This window comes from Trachemys scripta, chromosome 10, assembly GCF_013100865.1.
Source record: "Trachemys scripta elegans isolate TJP31775 chromosome 10, CAS_Tse_1.0, whole genome shotgun sequence".
In the NCBI taxonomy this organism is placed as follows: Eukaryota; Metazoa; Chordata; order Testudines; family Emydidae; genus Trachemys; species Trachemys scripta.
In genome coordinates this window covers 32,438,655-32,457,188 of record NC_048307.1, presented here as the reverse complement: position 1 = coordinate 32,457,188, position 18,534 = coordinate 32,438,655, and the positions used below count along the sequence as shown (strand labels likewise).

General features: G+C 44.7%; 1 protein-coding gene across 2 annotated transcripts in view; it reads right to left on the bottom strand.

Annotated features, from left to right (window-relative positions):
* The window catches only part of NAA60 (N-alpha-acetyltransferase 60, NatF catalytic subunit), a 39,454-nt gene extending 23,234 nt beyond the window's left edge, over positions 1 to 16,220 (bottom strand). The window contains exon 1 of one of the 2 annotated variants that reach the window (XM_034783385.1): positions 16,046 to 16,220. The gene's annotated coding sequence lies outside the window, so the exon portion shown is untranslated. Of the gene's footprint in view, positions 1 to 1,849; positions 2,091 to 16,045 lie in introns of those variants that run through there. The other variant, XM_034783386.1, reaches the window with a different exon arrangement.
* Between the last annotated feature and the right edge of the window lie 2,314 nt (positions 16,221 to 18,534).

The window sequence follows — 18,534 nt, the reverse complement described above, 5'->3', positions numbered from 1 at the left end:
AGACCAAAGGGGGGGGGGGGAAATCTGCATTTTTTTTTTTTTTTAAAACAAAGATTTTAAACCCAGTTTTCTAATTTTTGGAGGACTAACTCATGATTTTTGAATGCTTGGGGTTGGGGATACCAAAAAGAACAGTGTGTGAAAGCAAGTGCATAATCTCCTACTGCTGAAGTGTGGGCTCTGCCCAATTTACAGGTGCTCCAGTAAACCTCTGATCCTAGTACTCTGAGAGGGAAGAGATTTAATTCCAGCCCATGCCGTGATTGTGCAGGGTGTATAATTTAAAACACTGTCATGATTACAAAATCACTTCAGTTACATAGAGCTCTCTAAGGCTGTCAAATAAAGAGAATAAAGCAATTGCAGCAATGATTTGGGTTTGAGCTGCTCTGACAGCGCATTCAGTGCTGACCAATTCTCCAGGGAGCTGGGAACAACACATTCCTTGAGGTCCTTGGGAACAATTTTGGAGAAAACATTTTTAAAAGTTGTGGCTGTAGCAAAGTATGCGTTCAATTCAACTCCCTGCTGAAGAGCCATTAAAGCTATCCAAAAATAACAGCTACAATCACAATGCAGAATATTTCCATGCAAAACCAGAAGATTCCCAGGATACTTGGTCCTTGGAATACAGTGAAAAACCTGAGAAAGGGATACTGTTACTGATACTAATGAGAACAACCCTCATTTAGGACCCTGGCATTCTTCCACTGCACTTCTGCAGTCCACAGGCATGTTTCTGGAAGAGTACTTGGGAACAGTTGACCATACATCATTCTTCCAATAATATGGGGCTGCAGTGGCCTAGCAGACTGAGCACCATGCTGGGAACTAGGAGATCAGCCATTGGCTCATTGTGTGACCTTGAACAAGCCACAACACCTCTCTGAGCCTCAGACACCCCAAAATACAACAGGGATAAATGTATTTTCCTATCCTTTAAAATACTTTGAGATCCAAGGATGGTAAGCACTATACCAACTACTATTATTTTTAGTGTTTTCTGCAGTTCTCACTTTTAAGAATAAAACTTTGCTAACCCTTTCCCCATCCAGAAAAGTCAGAAAAGCTTTCAACACTGGGGCAATGTTTCCCAAACGGTGCCTCCATCAGTAGGTCACAGGAAGGGTCTTGGGTTGCCTGTCACTGCCCCTCCCATCACGTCCTGTGCATACCCCAGAAGTACCCTCCTCTGCCCTCCCCCCCCCCAGCAGGGGCAAGAGGGGCAGTTTGACCTGGGCCTCCACACTGAGCGGCATTGTGACATGGTGCACGGGGTTACAATGCCATTCAGGTTTGGCCCAGCTACTGCTCCATCATTCAGTCCCATACTTCAAGAATAAGAGGGCAGGTGAAATTAAAAACAACACATTTAAACAGATGAGAAACTACTTTTATGCAGCCTATAATTAACATCTCAGGATATTAAAGGAAATAACTTAGTAAGTTTCAAAAGAGGATTGGTCACATATGAGCAGGAACAGCATAGCAATGACACCAGCTAGACTAACATCTACAAGACCCATCAAATCCTCAGACGTCATCAGATTACCAGTTGGAACAGCATTGTATTCACAGTTAGATACTTCGAAGGGTTTTACATCTACCTCCCATATTGCTATTATGACAGAAGGGACACTTGACTAGAAGGATCATTGGTCCTTTCTAGTCTGTCAGATCCTGTGCGTTTTGAAAGAGGACAACCTAACATGTCTCTGGGCCAAGATACCAAAGGTAAAAGAGATTAAGCTAAAGCAAGCATGGACATACTCCAATTACATTATTTCACAACATTCAGCAGCAGTCTCAAATGGAAATACTGTACAGTATTTGTATCTTATTACTACACCTTCTGGTTTGTGCTCTGTTTATGTAATTGTTCCCTGTGTATCTTGCCTCCTGGGAACTCTTGAAGCCAAGTTTAGTCTGGTCTGTATGTAACCCTCAAGCTCCTTCTACAGCAGCGGGGAAGGGTTTCAATGTTCTCCAAGGACATGTAACTGGAGAGAAGAACAATTGTTTCCACTGGTGATGGGGTCTGGAAATCCATAGGAAAGTATACTCAAGAAGAGCTACTGCCAACAAGGGAGAGAAATAAATAGATCAAGTTACCAGAAGAGGCAACTAAAGAAAAGCATGCCAGTATGATTTTGTTTTCTTCCAGATTAAATTTAAAAAATATTAACTAGCATAGAGCTAAGAACCAATCCCTGTGGAACCCTAATACACCCGCTCAATGATGATTCCCCATTTACAATTACATTTTGAGACCTATCAGTTAGCCAGCTTTTAATCCATTTAATGTGTGTCATGTTATTTTATATTGTTCTAGGTTTTTTTTTTTTTTTTTTTTTTTTAATTAAAGGTTCATGGGGTACCAATCAAACGCCTTACAGAAGTCCAACTATATTATGTCAATAATTATTACCTTTATCAACCAAATTTGTAATCTCATTGAAAAAGACAAGTTAGTTTGATAGGATCTGTTTTTCATAATTGCATGTTACTTGGCAGTACATTACCCTCCTTTAATTCTTTATTAATAGAGTTCTATATCAGCCTCTCCATTATCTTGCCCAGGATCAATATCAGATTGACAGGCCAATAATTATCTGGGTCATCCCATTACTGGCACATTAGCTTTCTTCTAGTGTTTGGACCTTCCCCAGTGTGCCAAGGCTTAGAGGGAGGAAGAAGGGGGAAAAGAGGAACCACCACCATTAACAGTCCAACAAGCTCCTAAACCAGTTTGGATGCAAGTTATCCAGACCTGACAATTTTAAAATGTCTAACTTTAGTAGCTGTTTAATATCTTCCTGAGATACTAGTGGAATGGAATGAGTACTGTGATGTCATTAGACATTTCCCCCCTTCTCAAATACAGAACAGAGATATTTATTGAACATTTCTTCCTTTTCTCCATTATTACTGATAATTCTACCATTTCCATCTAGTAACGGACCAGTACCATTGTTAGGATTTTTTGTTCCTAAAACTTTATCCTTAACTGTGCCAGCCATGGATTTCTCCTTATGCCCCTTTGCTTCCCTTATCAATTTTCTACAATTCCTAGCTTCTGATTTATATTCATTACTCTCAACTTCCCTTTTCACCAACATTTTTTTGTTGCACGTCTGGATCATGCAGTTATGCATCTGAAAAAGACAATTGTTTTCCTTCCCCTTATACCTTTGGGCAATTGCACTGATCTAAATTTTAGTGGAAGGGGCTTAATATTCCCCTAAGCCTACAGATGTCAGAAAGAGGATACAACATGTTATGGTGCCATTGAATTTTGAACAGAGTGCAGAAAAGCTGTGAAAAATACAGGAAGGGAAAGATCATGTGCATCTAAACTAATTTTATGCCTCCCCCTTCAGTGATATAAAAAGTTTAGCAAAATAACTCTGGTTTTAGGAAGTAGATTTTTGTCCCATCAATGTCCATTAGTTATAAGGGAATCCACCAAATAATTAATCCATTAATTAATATAGAAATAAATAAATAGTTGAATTTTATTTATTTATTTATTTAACAGGAATCAATTGCAGTTGGAGGGGGTTTCCTGAAGACAAGGTGATGGTGGCAATTTGCATCATCAACAGTGGAGAGGAAGGGAGAAGAGCAGCAAGCGGGGGGTCAGGAGATGGAGGAGAAGCATACGAGCCAACAAAGAAGCAGGAGCACAGGGATCCTCTGTAAGCACAACTCCCTGATCTGAACTATGCTGCTGCAGCGTAAACCCTTATTACAGCAGTGGAAGGGGTTTTTCCCCTCACTAAATCACCTCACCAAGAAGTCCTCCATTGACTTAGCTACATCTACAGTGGAGAGTTAGGTCAACCTAACTCTAGCACACAAGGTGTGAAATTTTTCACATCCCTGACCAATGTAGCTAAGTTTTAGGTGTAGACCAGGCCTAACAACTTTGGAAAAGTGGAACAGAAGTAACAGTGGAAGGAAATGAGGGTGGATAAAAGGGTAAAGAACAACTAGATTTCTTCAGATTAGTGGATCCTATAATTTAGGGAATGTTATCCTGATTTTCCCATGATCCAGCCATTCTGTTCTTATGGACAGTTGAATCAGTCAGTGCTACAAGTCATTCTCAAGTCTGGCACCCTCCACAACTAAAGAATTACTGTGGATCTTCATAACTGGGCATGGCTGCTCTGGATGGGGAACATAACTGTTTAGCTGTTACCACTCAAGAAAGATCTTGGAATCACCGTGGATAATTCTCTGAAAACATCCACTCGATGTGCAGTGAATGTCAAAAAAGCGAATAGAACCTTAGGAACCATTAGCAAAAGTATAGATAAGAAGACAGTAAATATCATAATGCCACTATATAAATCCATGGTATGCCCACACCTTGAACACTGCATGCCATTCTGGCTGTCCCCATCTCAAAAGAGGTATATTAGAAATAGAAAAGATACAGAGAAGGGCAAGAAAAATGATTACCGGTATGGAGATAAAAAGATTGGGACTCTTCAGCCTGGAAAAGACAACACTAAAAGGCAGATATGATAAGAGATCTAGAAAATCAAGAATGGTGTAGAGAGTGAATAAGGAAGTGTTATTTACTCCTTCATAGAACACAAGAATCAGAGGTCATCCAATGAAATTAATAGGCAACAGGTTTAAAACTAAAAGGAAATATTTCTTCACACAATGAACAGTCAACTCGTAGAACTTGTTGCCAGGGGATGCTGTGAAGGCCAAAAGAATAGCTGGGTTCAAAAAAGAATGAGAGAAGTTCATGGAGTAGAGGTCCATCAATGGCTATTAGCCAAGATGGTCAGTGATGCAACCCCATGCTCTGGGTGTTCCTAGACCTTTGACTGCCACATGCTGAGACTGGATGACAGAGGATGGGTCATGTGATGATTACCCTGTTCCGTTCATTCCCTCTGCAGCAGTTGGCACTCACCACCGTCAGAAGACAGGATACTGGGCTAGATGGACCATTGGTCTGACTCAGTATGGCCATTCTAATGTACAGCAGTTCACCCTTCCTTTAGTTTATCCCGCTTGTCCCTCCTCACTTCTTATACACCATCAGGCTCAGCTAAAAATCCACGGAACATTTTAAGAGATATTCAAAAGGCAGGAGGAGAGTTTATGATCAGCTAAAACTGGTGAAGGGGACTTATTTGAGTTTGAGACAAGAGATATGAACTTAGTTATTCTCTATAGAAGTGATTATTCCTTTCGAGAATCTCAGGAGTCTCCCAAGGCATGTCTACACTACAGGTGGGAGGTGTGACTCGTGGGTGTGACTCCCAATGTGGGAGGGTCGACTCGTGCTAGCTAAGCTTGAGCTGGTGCCTAAAAATAGCAGTGTGGACACTAAGGCACTGGCAGCAGCTCAAGCTAGCCACTCAAGTCCAACCCGACATGACCTCTGGGATCTGAGCATGGGTGCCTAGCCGGAGCTGCCACCAATGCTGCAGCATCCTACTTATTGGAAGCTTCAACATATACAGAGTTAGTCAGTGCTTGACCTTTCTCTTAGAGATAGTTAATTTCAATCAGGATCGAGGCACTTGGGCTCACAGTCCTAGGAAACTTGCATTGCTTTACCTCTTCTCTGAATAAAAGCCTTCAATGCTACCAAAACCAGTGTCTTTCACCAGCATTAAAATCCCTACAAAACAGTTATACAAATAAGTAGCAGACACTTCTTTCCTCCTATTGCCCCAAACTTCTCTCTGCCAGCTCCAATTACAGTATGCACACAGCAGAACCTGGACCAAAACTTCAGAGCAGAATGCACAAAACCAGTCATTAACTCTCACCTTTGGTTTTCTTCCTGCCATGGAAGATCAGAGTTTGAAACTGACTTCAGAAGGATGTCAAGAAATACACATTCAAAAACATCACCCAATCTACACAGTAAGTGCCTCTTCACAGTAGTTACATATTTGAAGGCAAAACAATAGCCTTTAACCCTTTTTAGGCAAACCCCTGATACTTTGAACATTTAAAGCCTAGACTCCTTACACCAGAGGTGGGCAAACTATGGCCTACAGGCTGGATTCGGCCCGCCAGCCCTTTTAATCTGGCCCTTGAGCTCCCACTGGGGAGCAGGGTCTGGCGCTTGCCCCACTCCAGCTGGGGAGCAGGGTCGGGGGCCGTTCCATGCAGTTCCCGGAAGCAGCGGCATGGCTTCCCTCCAGCACCTACGTGTTGGGGGAGCCAGGAGCTCCACTCTGCACACTGCCCCCATCCCAAGTGCAGCCCCCGCAGCTCCCATTGGCTGGGAACTGCTGCCAAGGGGAGCTGCAGGGGCGGTGCCTACAGACTGCAGCGTGCAGAGCCACCTGGATACGCCTCTGCGTAGGAGCTGGAGAAGGGATATGCCACTGCTTCAGGGAGCCACTTGAGGTAAGCGCCGCCTGGAGCCTGCACCCCTGAGCCTCTCCCTGCGCCCCATCCCCCTGCCCCAGCCCTGATCCCCCTCCCACCCTTCAAACCCCTCAGTCCCAGCCTGAAGCACCCTCCTACACCCCAAACCCCACACCCCCAGCTGGAGCCCTCATCCCTCCCCCCACACCCCACTCCCCTGCCCCAACCTGGAGCCCCCTCCTGCACCCTGAACTCATTTCTGGCCCTGGCCCGGAGCCCACCCCCCCAACCACAGCCCTCACCCCCTCTCGCACCCCAATCTCAATTTTGTGAGCATTCATGGCCCACCATACAATTTCTATGCCTAGATGTGGCCCTAGGGCCAAAAAGTTTGCCTTGCCTTACACTGTTTTTCAATGGAGCAAAATATCAGTGCCACTGACAATGTGAATTATCTTCCTGTCTCATCTCTTTAAACCAAAACTTCACCAGCTCTTCTGCCCTGTGGCTACAGTTTTAAACTATATTACTGTTTAAAATGAAGTGAAGTGGTAGGTTCTGCTGGAGTCTATACTCCAGTAACATTCTGTCTTCAAAGCAGGCTGCATGTGGCATAACTTTCTGCTGTCCCACATACAGCATTCCCTCAGGGAATGATAAACAAGAGTCACTGAGAGGGTTTTTCTGTTAAATCTATTCTGGTTAGATGTGGAAAAGAAACTTACTTTGTGACAACTGTGTTAATGGGGGATGAAACAAGAGGGTCAGATTAAAGCCAAGTTTGTTGCACAAGGCCTGCCAACAAGAGGAGAAATTTAATGCCAAGGCTGAATATGGCAACTTTCCAATAAGCAGCTGCTCCTCCTCCAAGCCACTCATCATGTACGCTGGGCATGCTGGCATTACAAAATTAGAACAGGCAGTGACAAACAAACAAAAACAAAAAAGCAGCTAGTCTTAATCCAGTTAACAGTGCACACACTCGGAGGCTAAAACTTCATATCTGTTTAATGGGGACAGGATCTAGAAATTCAAGACAAACTCCTGAGGGATTATTTGTAGTGGTAGTTCTGGAGCACTACCTGTCAATTAATAAAATCCATTCACTTAGCACACATGCCATAATAAGAGACACTGCCAAGTACTTGGTTATGGTTTTTAATACCTTGTTTGCAATAGCCTCCAAGAGGCTTAGAGAGAATATTTTCCCCCTTGGCAAACACATTCTTCTCCCAGATCCTGCATTTCAAATACAGTGTAAACCAAAATGGCTCCTCTGATTTCTTCCCTGATGGAGTTTTCCCAACATTAGTGATGTAGGCACAGTTCTGAGAGACTTTGTAGCTCTTCCAACACAGTAACATTTCAAAGAGAGTCTGGTACAGATTTGTGCCAGTGTCCCCAATAACCAGGCTAAGGGAGGAATTCAAAATAGAATGGCGATTTAGCTAGCTTTTAAAAACTGGATTATCTTGGTATTCCTACCTTTCCAGAAGAGTCAAAAAGACATTCTAGGATATCAAATCCCAGAAGCCTTATTGCAATTATTTGTATTTAAGGCATCACAGGATGGATGGTGCACTCCACATATCATCAGGAAACCAGGAATGATGTACGTAATTTAATGAAGGTTTTAGACTGTACTAAACTTTGCAGAAGTAGTATCTGGAATGCGAGAGAAGAATAGCAGAAAATAAAGCTAACAAGTTTCTCCAGTCTCTCTTCTTTATGATGTCCCAAACATAAAATCACAGAACTGGAAGGACTCATCTAGTCCAGTCCCCTGCACTCATGGCAGGACTAATTATCTAGACCATTCCTGACAGGTGTTTGTCTAACCTGCTCTTAAAAATCTCCAATGATGGAGATTCCACAACTTCCCTAGGCAATTTATTCCAGTGCTTAACCACTCTGACAGTTAGGTCCAACCTAAACCTTACTTGCTCCAATTTAAGCCCATGGCTTCTTGTCCTATCCTCAGAGCTTAAGAACAATTTTTCTTCCTCTGCCTTGTATCAACCTTTTTACATACTTGAAAAAAGTATGTCCCCTCTCAGTTTTCTCTTTTCCAGACTAAACAAACCCAATTTATTCAAATCTTCCCTCATAGGTCATGTTTTCCAGACCTTTAAACATTTTTGTTGCTCTTCTGTGGACTCTCTCCAATTTGTCCACATCCTTCCTGAAATGTGGTGACCAGAACTGGATACAATACTCCAGTTGAGGCCTAATCAGTGTGGAGTAGAGCAGAAGAATTACTTTTTGCGTCTTGCTTACAAAACTCCTACTAATACATCCCAGAATGATGTTCGCTTTTTTTGCAACAGTGTTACACTGTTGACTTATATTTAGCTTGTGGTCCACTATGACCCCCAGGTCCACAGTACTCCATCCTAGGCAGTCATTTCCCATTTTGTATGTGTGCAACTGATTGTTCCTTCCTAAATTGAGTACTTTGCATTTGTCCTTATTGAATTTCATCCTATTTACTTCAGACCATTTCTCCAGTTTGTCCAGATCATTAGGAATTTTAATCCTATCCTCCAAAGCACTTGCAACTCCTCCCAGCTTGGTATTGTCCGTAACTTTATAAGTGTACTCTGTATGCCATTATATAAATCATTGATGAAGATATTAAACAGAACCAGACCCAGAACTGATCCCCGCTCGTCATGCCCTTCCAGCATGACTGTGAACTACTGATAACTACTCTCTGGGAACGGTTTTCCAACCAGTTTTGTACCCACCTTATAGTAGCTCCATCTAGGTTGCATTTCCCTAGTTTATTTATGAGAAGTTTATGCAGGACAGTATCAAAAGCTTTACTAAAATAAAGATATGATTTTATCATAAGAATGAAGTACTAATGGTAACCCTATGGGTGTTAGAGGTCAGTAGAGGCACTAAAGCTCACCTACCAAAGTTTGCTTTCACTGAAGCCCGCACCTCTAGTCTGTACAATATGGTGAAGATAGGCACACTGAGGCCTATGTGGGCTGCTTTGCAGATTGCCAACAGGTCGTCTCTGTGCTGTGTGCATAGAATACCACCACTGACTGGGTCAAAATATATTTATTTGTGCAGCACCAGTGTTCTCAGTACTGAAGAACACCCAAAAGTAAACACAATCCCCACTCCAAAGAGCTAACAGTAGGCCTAAAAGAAATGTCGGACTGTTCCCTGATACAAAAACAAGCATAGGTGATTCGGTCTTTTTCATATGCATAATATTAAGTTGAAGGCACCTTGTCCTTCCACAGGCAGAGACAGATGCTTTGAATTCCATTGTCACAGCACCTCTGACTTAGCAACATCTGAGCAGTGTAATCTAGACTCAGACTTCCATAAAGAAGGTGATAATACTTCTCAGTTTAGAGAATGATAGGAGGGTGAGGAACTCCAAATCTTTAAAGTGGTATTAATAGAAGACAACCTTGCAAGCCAAATGCTTTTTCAGTTTCTCTGCAAGATCTTACAATAAAATAATAATATCACACAATAAAAAACCCTTAATTTTTAGTAACAAGTAGCCAGCTAAAGGTACAGAACAGAAGAGCTACTCCAACAATGGTATGCCAGAGTAACGTTTAATATATCACTGTATGATTCTTCACTAATTACCAGTCAGACAAAGACTTGTTAAAGAAGGAGTAATCTATTTTTTGTCGAAGTACAAATTTCTTGGTCAAGGTATTTAGTCAAGATGCAGACTCCAGAGAAAATAATACAAAACATAATAATGATAAGTAGTAAATAAAAAGATTTCACGGTCCATTCAAAAGCATTTGGCTGTCTGGATTTGGCCTGCAGTCTACCTATTGACTATCCCTGGGTTAAAGCATTGATTTGCAAGGCAAGACACAGATTATCTGACCAACTGTAACTAAAATCATCTACTTAAGATATTATTTTGGAACCCACCTGAAGACCAAGGAATCATCAGGGCTCTACTAGAGAAGAAGAGGTTATGAGATCTGATTAGTCCACAAGTAAATTCACTGGGAGAAGCTATTCCATACCAGAGGGCTCTTTAATCTAGCAGACAAGGCCAAATGAGATCCTATAGTTAAAAATTAAGTCAGTAACATGCAAACTAGAAATAAGATGCACATTTTTAACAATGAAGGTAATTAATCATGGGAATAGTTTACCAAGGATTTTTTCTGAAAAATATGCTCCAGTTCAACAACTGGTTGAACTGGATACAGGGATCACTGGGTCAAAACTATGGCCTGTGTGATGCAGGAAGTCAGACTAGATCATAATGGTCCCTTTTGGCCTTAAAATATGAGACATGAAGCTACTCAACCCTGCACAGGAAAGCAAAGACATGAATTTGAAACCCTGGAAATGGGCTGAGTATTCGGAGATGAAACTGGATGCTCGTGCAGAATGTATAACAGTGTACTTGCAGAATCCTTTTTGAATAAAGACACTCTGCTGATGCCAATGCACTGGACATTTTCTGTGCTGTTCAACAAGCAAAAGGGGGGAAAAATCAAATCACTGTACAATCCACTGCTAAAAGAAAAGCTGACATCACCTATCATTCTAATGCAATAAGAAATGGGAAAGCCTATTCAATATGCAAGTTATATTGTAAACTCTTCAGAACAGGGAATGTTTTTGTTTTTGTTTTAAATGCTGTACTGAAACTGCGTATGTTTACAGTGCTAGAAAACAGGTTGCTCTAAACTTCAAGAAGAGAAAGTTGCCGGTTATTCTGTAGATTTTCCAAGTCAAAATTGAGCAAGTCCCTCCCATCCTGGTGCTGGTAAGCACTATGCTGAAGTGCTATCTTTCAGATGAGATACAAAACTGAGTTTGACCTATTTTGATTAAAGATCTCATGACACTTTATGAAAGAACGTGGTGTTCACCTAACATCCTGCTCAAATTCCAAGTTGTGTGACTACATTCTCCCAACTGAAACTTCCACCTGCAATTTCAATTGGACATGATATTCTTCTTCAATCCTTGTCCTAACTAGGGATCTAAATAGCATTTAAAAAAGTAACCACTTAAACTATTGAAACTATAGCAGCTAAACGTTTAATTCTTAACAAGTTCATAATCTACCCCATGTATATATTATCTTTGTCAAGTGTCTTAACTGTCTATTTTTGTTATTAGTAACGTATAAAACCCACTTTTTTGTTTAACGTTTTACATACTATCCCGAGCCGTCCAAAACCACAAAAGGTCCGATTAGAATTTCAACTCTACTGCTGATTTTTGTTAAGAAAAATTAACATGTTTACATGCTCTGGTGTCAGTCTTCTGCGCGGATAATTAACAGTAAGGCCAGCACTGGAAACATGTTCTATAGCAGAGGTGGGCAAACTTTTTGGGCTGAAGGACACATCTGGGTGGGGAAATTGTATGCAGGGCTGGGGCTGGGGGTTGGGGTGCGGGAGGGAGTGCAGGGTGTGGGAGGGGATGCGGTGTGCAGGAAGGGGCTCAGAACAAGGGATTGGGGCAGAAGAGAGATGCAGGGTGTATGAGGGGGCTCAGGGAAGGGGGTTGGGGTGCAGAAGGGGTGCGAGGTGCAGGCAGGGGGCTTAAGACAGGGAGTTCAGGGGTGGTGTACAGGAGGGGTTTGGGCTCTGGCCCGGCGCCGCTTATCTAAAGCGGCTCTGGGGTGGCAGTGGCGCGCATCGGGGCCAGGGCTGCCCTTGCCGCACCTCCAGGTACCTCCCCCAAAGCTCCCATTGCCTGGGAAAGGGGAACCACGGCCAAAGGGAGCTGCGGGGGCGGGGTCCAGAGGCAAGGGCAACACACGGAGCTCTCTGCCCCCCTGCCCGGGGACTACAGGGACCTGGTGCTGGCTGCTTCTGAGAGCGGCGCGGGGCCCACGAAGGGCCGGATCCGGCCCACGGGCCGTAGTTTGCCCACCCCAGTCCTATAGGCGGACGATCCTGGAATGCACAGGTATATGCATTCTAAGCCTTGGAAAATGCTGTGCATTGACCTTCCATCACGCCAGTGGACTGCATTCCAATGAAGGACAAGGCTCCCAGAAGTAATTTTCCAGTTTATTTTCTACTGCGTTCTCCTCATTGGTATAATCTTCACCTAAAAGCTTCACTACAGCACTCCTCAGTTTCACGCATTTTTTTCAGCACTGGCTCTACTGGCTCATCCAGTTCAGCCATGGCACTTGGAGGTTCTTCTATTTCTAACATCAATGCAAGTTGCAGAAGCTTTGATTTAGCAGCTATCTGGACAACCAGAGATAGAAACTGCATGTGTTTATGCTGTGGATCTAACAAGGAGGCAATAAGTGCAGGTTTGGCAGTTATGGCAGGATCATTGGGTTTCATGCGATGCTCCAGAGAGTGACGAACAGCACCTTTGAAATCAGTGACTTTTCCATTTTCAACGGGTGCTTCACTTCTGAGGTGAGTTTGGATAAGATTAACTGTTCAGCAGACATAGCAGAGGTAGCGCATTTTAAAGTGGAAAGTAGCGATAAGATATCCTCTACTAATTACCAGTGCTCATCTTGCAGCTGAAGTGTTTGGGTATCAGATTTGCTGATTGCTCATTGAGTCATATATTGAGCATGCCATATAATGATTCTAGTGAGTTTTACATGATTGGATCAGGTATCAGAGGGGTAGCCGTGTTAGTCTGAATCTGTAAAAAGCAACAGAGGGTCCTGTGGCACCTTTGAGACTAACAGAATCTGTTTGTCTCAAAGGTGCCACAGGACCCTCTGTTGATGATTGGATCAGACAGTGTCACTTACTCTGAAGCTGTGTTTGTTTTCTTTGAGTGCTTTTGCAGCCACGGTGCTGTGGTGGCAGTGTGCAACTAGTCTACTTGCAGCTGCAACAGCACGATCCACACTACTTGAAGAAAACTCATGATTTATGGTTAGCTGCAATGTAACATACCTCTGTGTGTTGACGGCACAATGTTGCTTGCATTATTGTGTATACATGCCAAGACACAGCCTGCCAGATCCTATCTTTCCACTGTAGTGTTTAATTTTTCAGCACGGTTTTCCGCTATAAGTCATTTTGCCATATTTTTGGTTTGTAGAATCACGGATTGAATCTCCCAATTTTCAATATAATAGCAAATGACAGTCATGAAGCTTTCTGTAGTGAATGCTATCCAGCAGTCGGTGGTGAAAGCTACTTTAATGGCATTTTCCAATTTTTCCTGGACAGACTTCACACAGTCCTCATAGCACTTCTCTAGTCGCGAGGTTATAGTCTGTCTCACAGGCACACAGTATTCAGATTCTACCAAAACTTATCAATGCACGAAAACCTGTATCCTCAACGACACTTACAGGCAGCATATCTGTAGTGATCATGGTGCACAACAACTCAGTTTTTCGTCACACTGGGTGTTGCATTTTCTTGAACTGACAGAAACAAACACTGTCAGTGTTGTTTGATTTTTTTACCTTCTTTTTCACATGAAACAGAGGGATGTTTCAGCTTCAAATGCTTCAGCATTGCTCCAGTGCAGTTTGCATACTTCAGCTCTGTCTTACACAGTTTACATTTAACTGCATCTTCTGTTATTTTTGTGAAATGATTGTAGGCATTACTCCTTTTTGATTGCTCCATCTTCACAATGGAAAAGTAGTTACCAAAAATCACAATAAACCTACATGATGCTGTTTGAAGGTTTAACGCTACCGAAGTGTTACATCAGTTCCATAGCAATGGTCCTAACAATGCAGAACCTAGTTCCACATACACTTTGAAATGGTACTGCTGCAGCGTTTCTAATGTGCGCATTAGGTATTACAACGTCATGAAATTATTTTACCAATCTGTTTTAAAGGTTTACTGAATACATTAACAGTAAGACTGATACTTATTGGTTAACCATTTAATATTTTACATCCCTAGTCCTAAACTGTTGTAGCATTGCTGTGAACCATTAAAAAAAATGCAGCAATGTACCCCAGATGGCTGCATTTCAGTAGAGGGTGAAATTCTTGCATATATGTATACATGTATACAAAAAGCACCTGTGTATTTGCCATATTAAAATACAATCATACTAAAAAACAGAACAAATGCAGTGGAGGGATCTACTCCAACCCCAAATCCCAGGCTCAGCAATGTCTGAAAAATTGTAAAATGCTATGAGATCCTTCAGACTGAAAAACAATAGACAAATAAAACTGCTTCACCTCAATATGGCCGGGGGGTGGGGGTGGGGGTGTGTGAGCCCTTCAGAATGAGAATATACCTTAAAACTTGTAGGTACTGCCTAATGTAAATTTTAAAAGCACAATATTATAGGTAAAATAAAGTTGCACCTTATAGCAGGTACCAAAGTATAGCCTGGTAGTCTAGAGCAGCAAACAGTACTTCCAACCAGGAATCAATGTTTAAGAGTGACTATACAGGAAACAGTAGGAAATGCTTAGTTTAAAATCAGTTCCATCCTCTTTGCCTGAATAGTTAGCCATGAGACAAGGTGTAATTCCCTTTAAACTTGATTTATGGATCTTTTCTATTTCTCACACTAAAGTTTATATTAGACAATAAGGATTTAAGTTGTCACACTCATACCAGATAGACTAACACAGCTACCACTGAAACCTGTGTCAGAAAAAAAAATAAAAAAATACTAGGAGTCCTTGGGGCACCTTAAGAGACTAACACATTTATTTGGGCATAAACTTTCATGTCATACCATATAGCTAATCAATTATGAAACCGAACCATGGTAAGTAAAAAAAAAAAAAAAAACACATCCACTATCACAAACATTAAGTAAACAAACCCCTCTAGGGCAGGGAAGTAGTATTATTACCAAGTTTACAAATGAGGCAAGGCACACAGAAATTAGCTTGATTTTCTAAGGAACTGGACCACTGCAGTCAATGGGAGCTGTACGTGTTCAGCACCTCTGAAAATTGGGCCACAAGTGATTTGCACAGGGCTACATAGTGACTCAGTAACCGAGTTGGGATTACAACTCAGGCATTTCTGTCTCAAACCACTAAAGACCTGACCCACATTCATCAGCCCAAGTCTTTCCATTAACTCTAGATTCCAAGATACTTGTATCACAGCAACAAGTGTCCCAGTTAGACTAGGCTAGTTAATGCTGCCAGAAAAAGCTTACAAATTACAGCAATAATTTCCATGAAATGGTGACATCAAAGGAGGAATAGATTCCAGGAAGTGTGTGATCCTTGAATTCTCCGCATCAGACCACTGATTTGATAAAATCTAGAAGAACAAAGCTGTCTGACAGGGGACTCTGCAGGGAATCAAGAAATCCCAGGGCCGGCACTGAAGACATGGGACTGTTTCACCACAGATGATTCGGAAGTCACTTCCTTTACCTCTTCCCACAGCACAAGAGAAACATTTGGAACCAAAACTAAGGGCGTGTGTCCACACGACGTCACTCTCCCCGAACAGGAGCAAGGCACTAGAAGACGCGAGGTCGGTCAGGGAGAGCTCCGTGTGCAGACAAACCACTAAGTGCTTGGAAGCGGTGCCACGAAACCCCGGCGCTCCGGGCCGCCCCTTGCCCCGCAGGGCGGAGGGTGTGAGCGGCGAGGGACGCGCGGCTGCGGCGCAGCGGTCCGCGGGAGCACGGGCTCGGGGCCGGGCAGCGACCCCCGGGGCGGACCTCAGGCTCGCTGAGGCAGGGCCGAGCCTAGCGGTCCCAGCGGCCGGGGCTCCAGCTCCGCCTCACTCACCTCGGGCGGGGCGGGGCGGCGGCTGCCTCGGCCTGCGGCGGGAACGCGGCGGCGTCACTCAGCACATTCCGGGCCGGCGGAGGCTGCGGAGCCGCCCCGAGGAACCAGCAGGAGCCGCGGCCACAGGCCCAGACACCTCCTCCCGGCGACTCCGCAGCAAGCCGTCGCCCCATAGGCTCCCCGGCCCCACGTGACACCTGGACCGCCGTCCTAGCCGGAACTGTTTGCGCATGCGTACCAGCTCATTCTCAGGCCCGCCTGCTCGGGTTGGCTAGGGGTCAGGCCAGTGCTGTGGGCGCCCCGCCAGCCAGAGGCGGCTGTAGGCCTGTGTCCGTCCCGCTACAGCACTGGCCTCGAGGCTCTGCCCCTATCCCCGGGGGGCCGGCCTGAGCAGTGTCTGGTTCCACCCCCCGAGCTGCCACGTGCTTAGTTCGGGAGCTGGCCCTGGCAGGAGCGCTGGGTGCCCGGCCCTTGGAGTCGCTCCCTGCAATGCGCCCGGCCCCAAGCGGCTGCAGCTCACGCCTGGGCGAGGGCCCCGCCAGAGTGTATTTAGAAGGATTAGTGGTAGATTCTCCTTCCTGCCCCATTTAGTGCAACTAGCTGTAATTCGAAATCATAGAATATCAGGGTTGGAAGGGACCTCAAGGAGGTCATCTAGTGCACCCACTGCTCAAAGCAGGAGCTATCCCTAAATGGTCCCCTCAAGGATTGAACTCACACCCCTGGGTTTAGCAGGCCAATGCTCAAACCACTGAGCTATCCCTTCCTCCCCCCCTTGCCCAATTTAGAAAAAAAATCACTTGTCCTCAGCTCAACTTCTTCTCAAATGAGGAATCAGTCGCTGCTGCACAGCATGAACTCATGACTTTTTACCAGGCAACAAGCTGTTTCCATATTTACTTACCTAAAAATCATGTTGGGCACATCTTCACTAGCAACGTTAAAGCGCTGCTGCAGGTGGCTTGTGTAGTTGCAGCTCCCAGCGCTATAAAAACCCCACCTCTAGGGAGAGAATAGCTACCAGCACTGGTGCACTGTCTACGCTGGCACTTCACAGTGCTGAAACTTGCAGTGCTCAAGGGAGTGTTTTTTCAAGGGGGTTTTTGCCCACAAAGGCTTATGCCCAAATACATCTTTAATGTAGCTCTTACATAATTCAGATTTCTCTCTAGGTCCAGAGACAAAATCATGCATTCATCTAGAATTTTAAGATTAACATCTCCTCTTCATGCCCATGCACTGGGAAAATACAGCCTGACAGAATTTCTCTGGTGAAAGAGCTGTGCTATTGGAACTTTGTAAATGTACCTTGGAAGAAATTATTACAATCACAAAGCTGACATACATAAACTCTTGCAGTGAGATAAGCCAGTGCATTTTAACTTCAACAGAGACTCTTTTACTAGGGTGACCAGATCACCCAGGTCAAATAGCAGGGGGCGGGGCAAAAAACAAAAAAAACCAAAACACTCCTCCTCCTCAAGTGCTGGAGGGAGGCCCGGGAGACACAGGGGGAGCACGGTGCTGTGAATGAGAGTCCGGCCTGGCCCCGAGCAGGCAGGACTCAGTCGGGCGGTAGGGAGAGGAGGGGGGCGGCCCGCAGGGCCAGGCAGTGGCTGTTCTCCCCCCCGGGCAGTGGAACTCGGGAGCAGCCGCTGCTGCAGCTCCCACTGCTGCGGGGGGAGGAAGTGGCTGATGGCCACACTCGGCGGCTGTGGCTCTGGCGCCCGGGCCTGCTGCGGGGACCCAGCAGCGCGCACGCTGCGCCCAGCCCCTGGCCAGTCGCGTCTGTTCCCCTGCGCCCCCCTACTCTCCCTACCGCCCGACTGAGTCCTGCCAGGCCGGACTCTTACTCATGGCACTGTGCTCCCCCTGCATCTCCGGGGCCTCCCTCCAGCGCTAGTGGAGGGAGGAGGAATGGTGAGCCTGGGGAAGAGGCGGGGATTTGGGGAGGGAGCCAATGGGGGAAGGAGGGGATGGCGTCGGGGCAGGGGGGGAGGGCGCGAGCACTTCCAGACTCCGGAGCATTTGCTTGTTTGTCCTATGTCCCGACCTAACATCGGTCGGGACGCGGGACAAACAAGCAAATATCGGGACAGCCCCGATAAAATCAGGACGTCTGGTCACCGTACCTTTTACTAGCCATTTGCACCCCATAAGCCTCTGCTCCAGTAGCCATAGTGCTTCAAAGGTGGCTCTATGGTGATCAGTGCAGAGGTGTATGGGACAAATGACAGGATCCTATTACGAGTGAGCAAATGGGCAGATGACTATGGACGACTGCTAATAACAAAAGGGTCACCATGCACAAACTGAGCACTGCTGCTGTAAGCTATCTTGCTGGCTTTTCTAAAAACTGTGCAGATCACTACATAAACAGAAGATGATGTAAGCCCTTCCTGTGCCAGATGCAGTTTGATGGCGAGAGCAGCTGCTGTCACCATTCTACTTCGTCTACAGTAAACTTTGCCTTTTAAAGTTCAGCCACT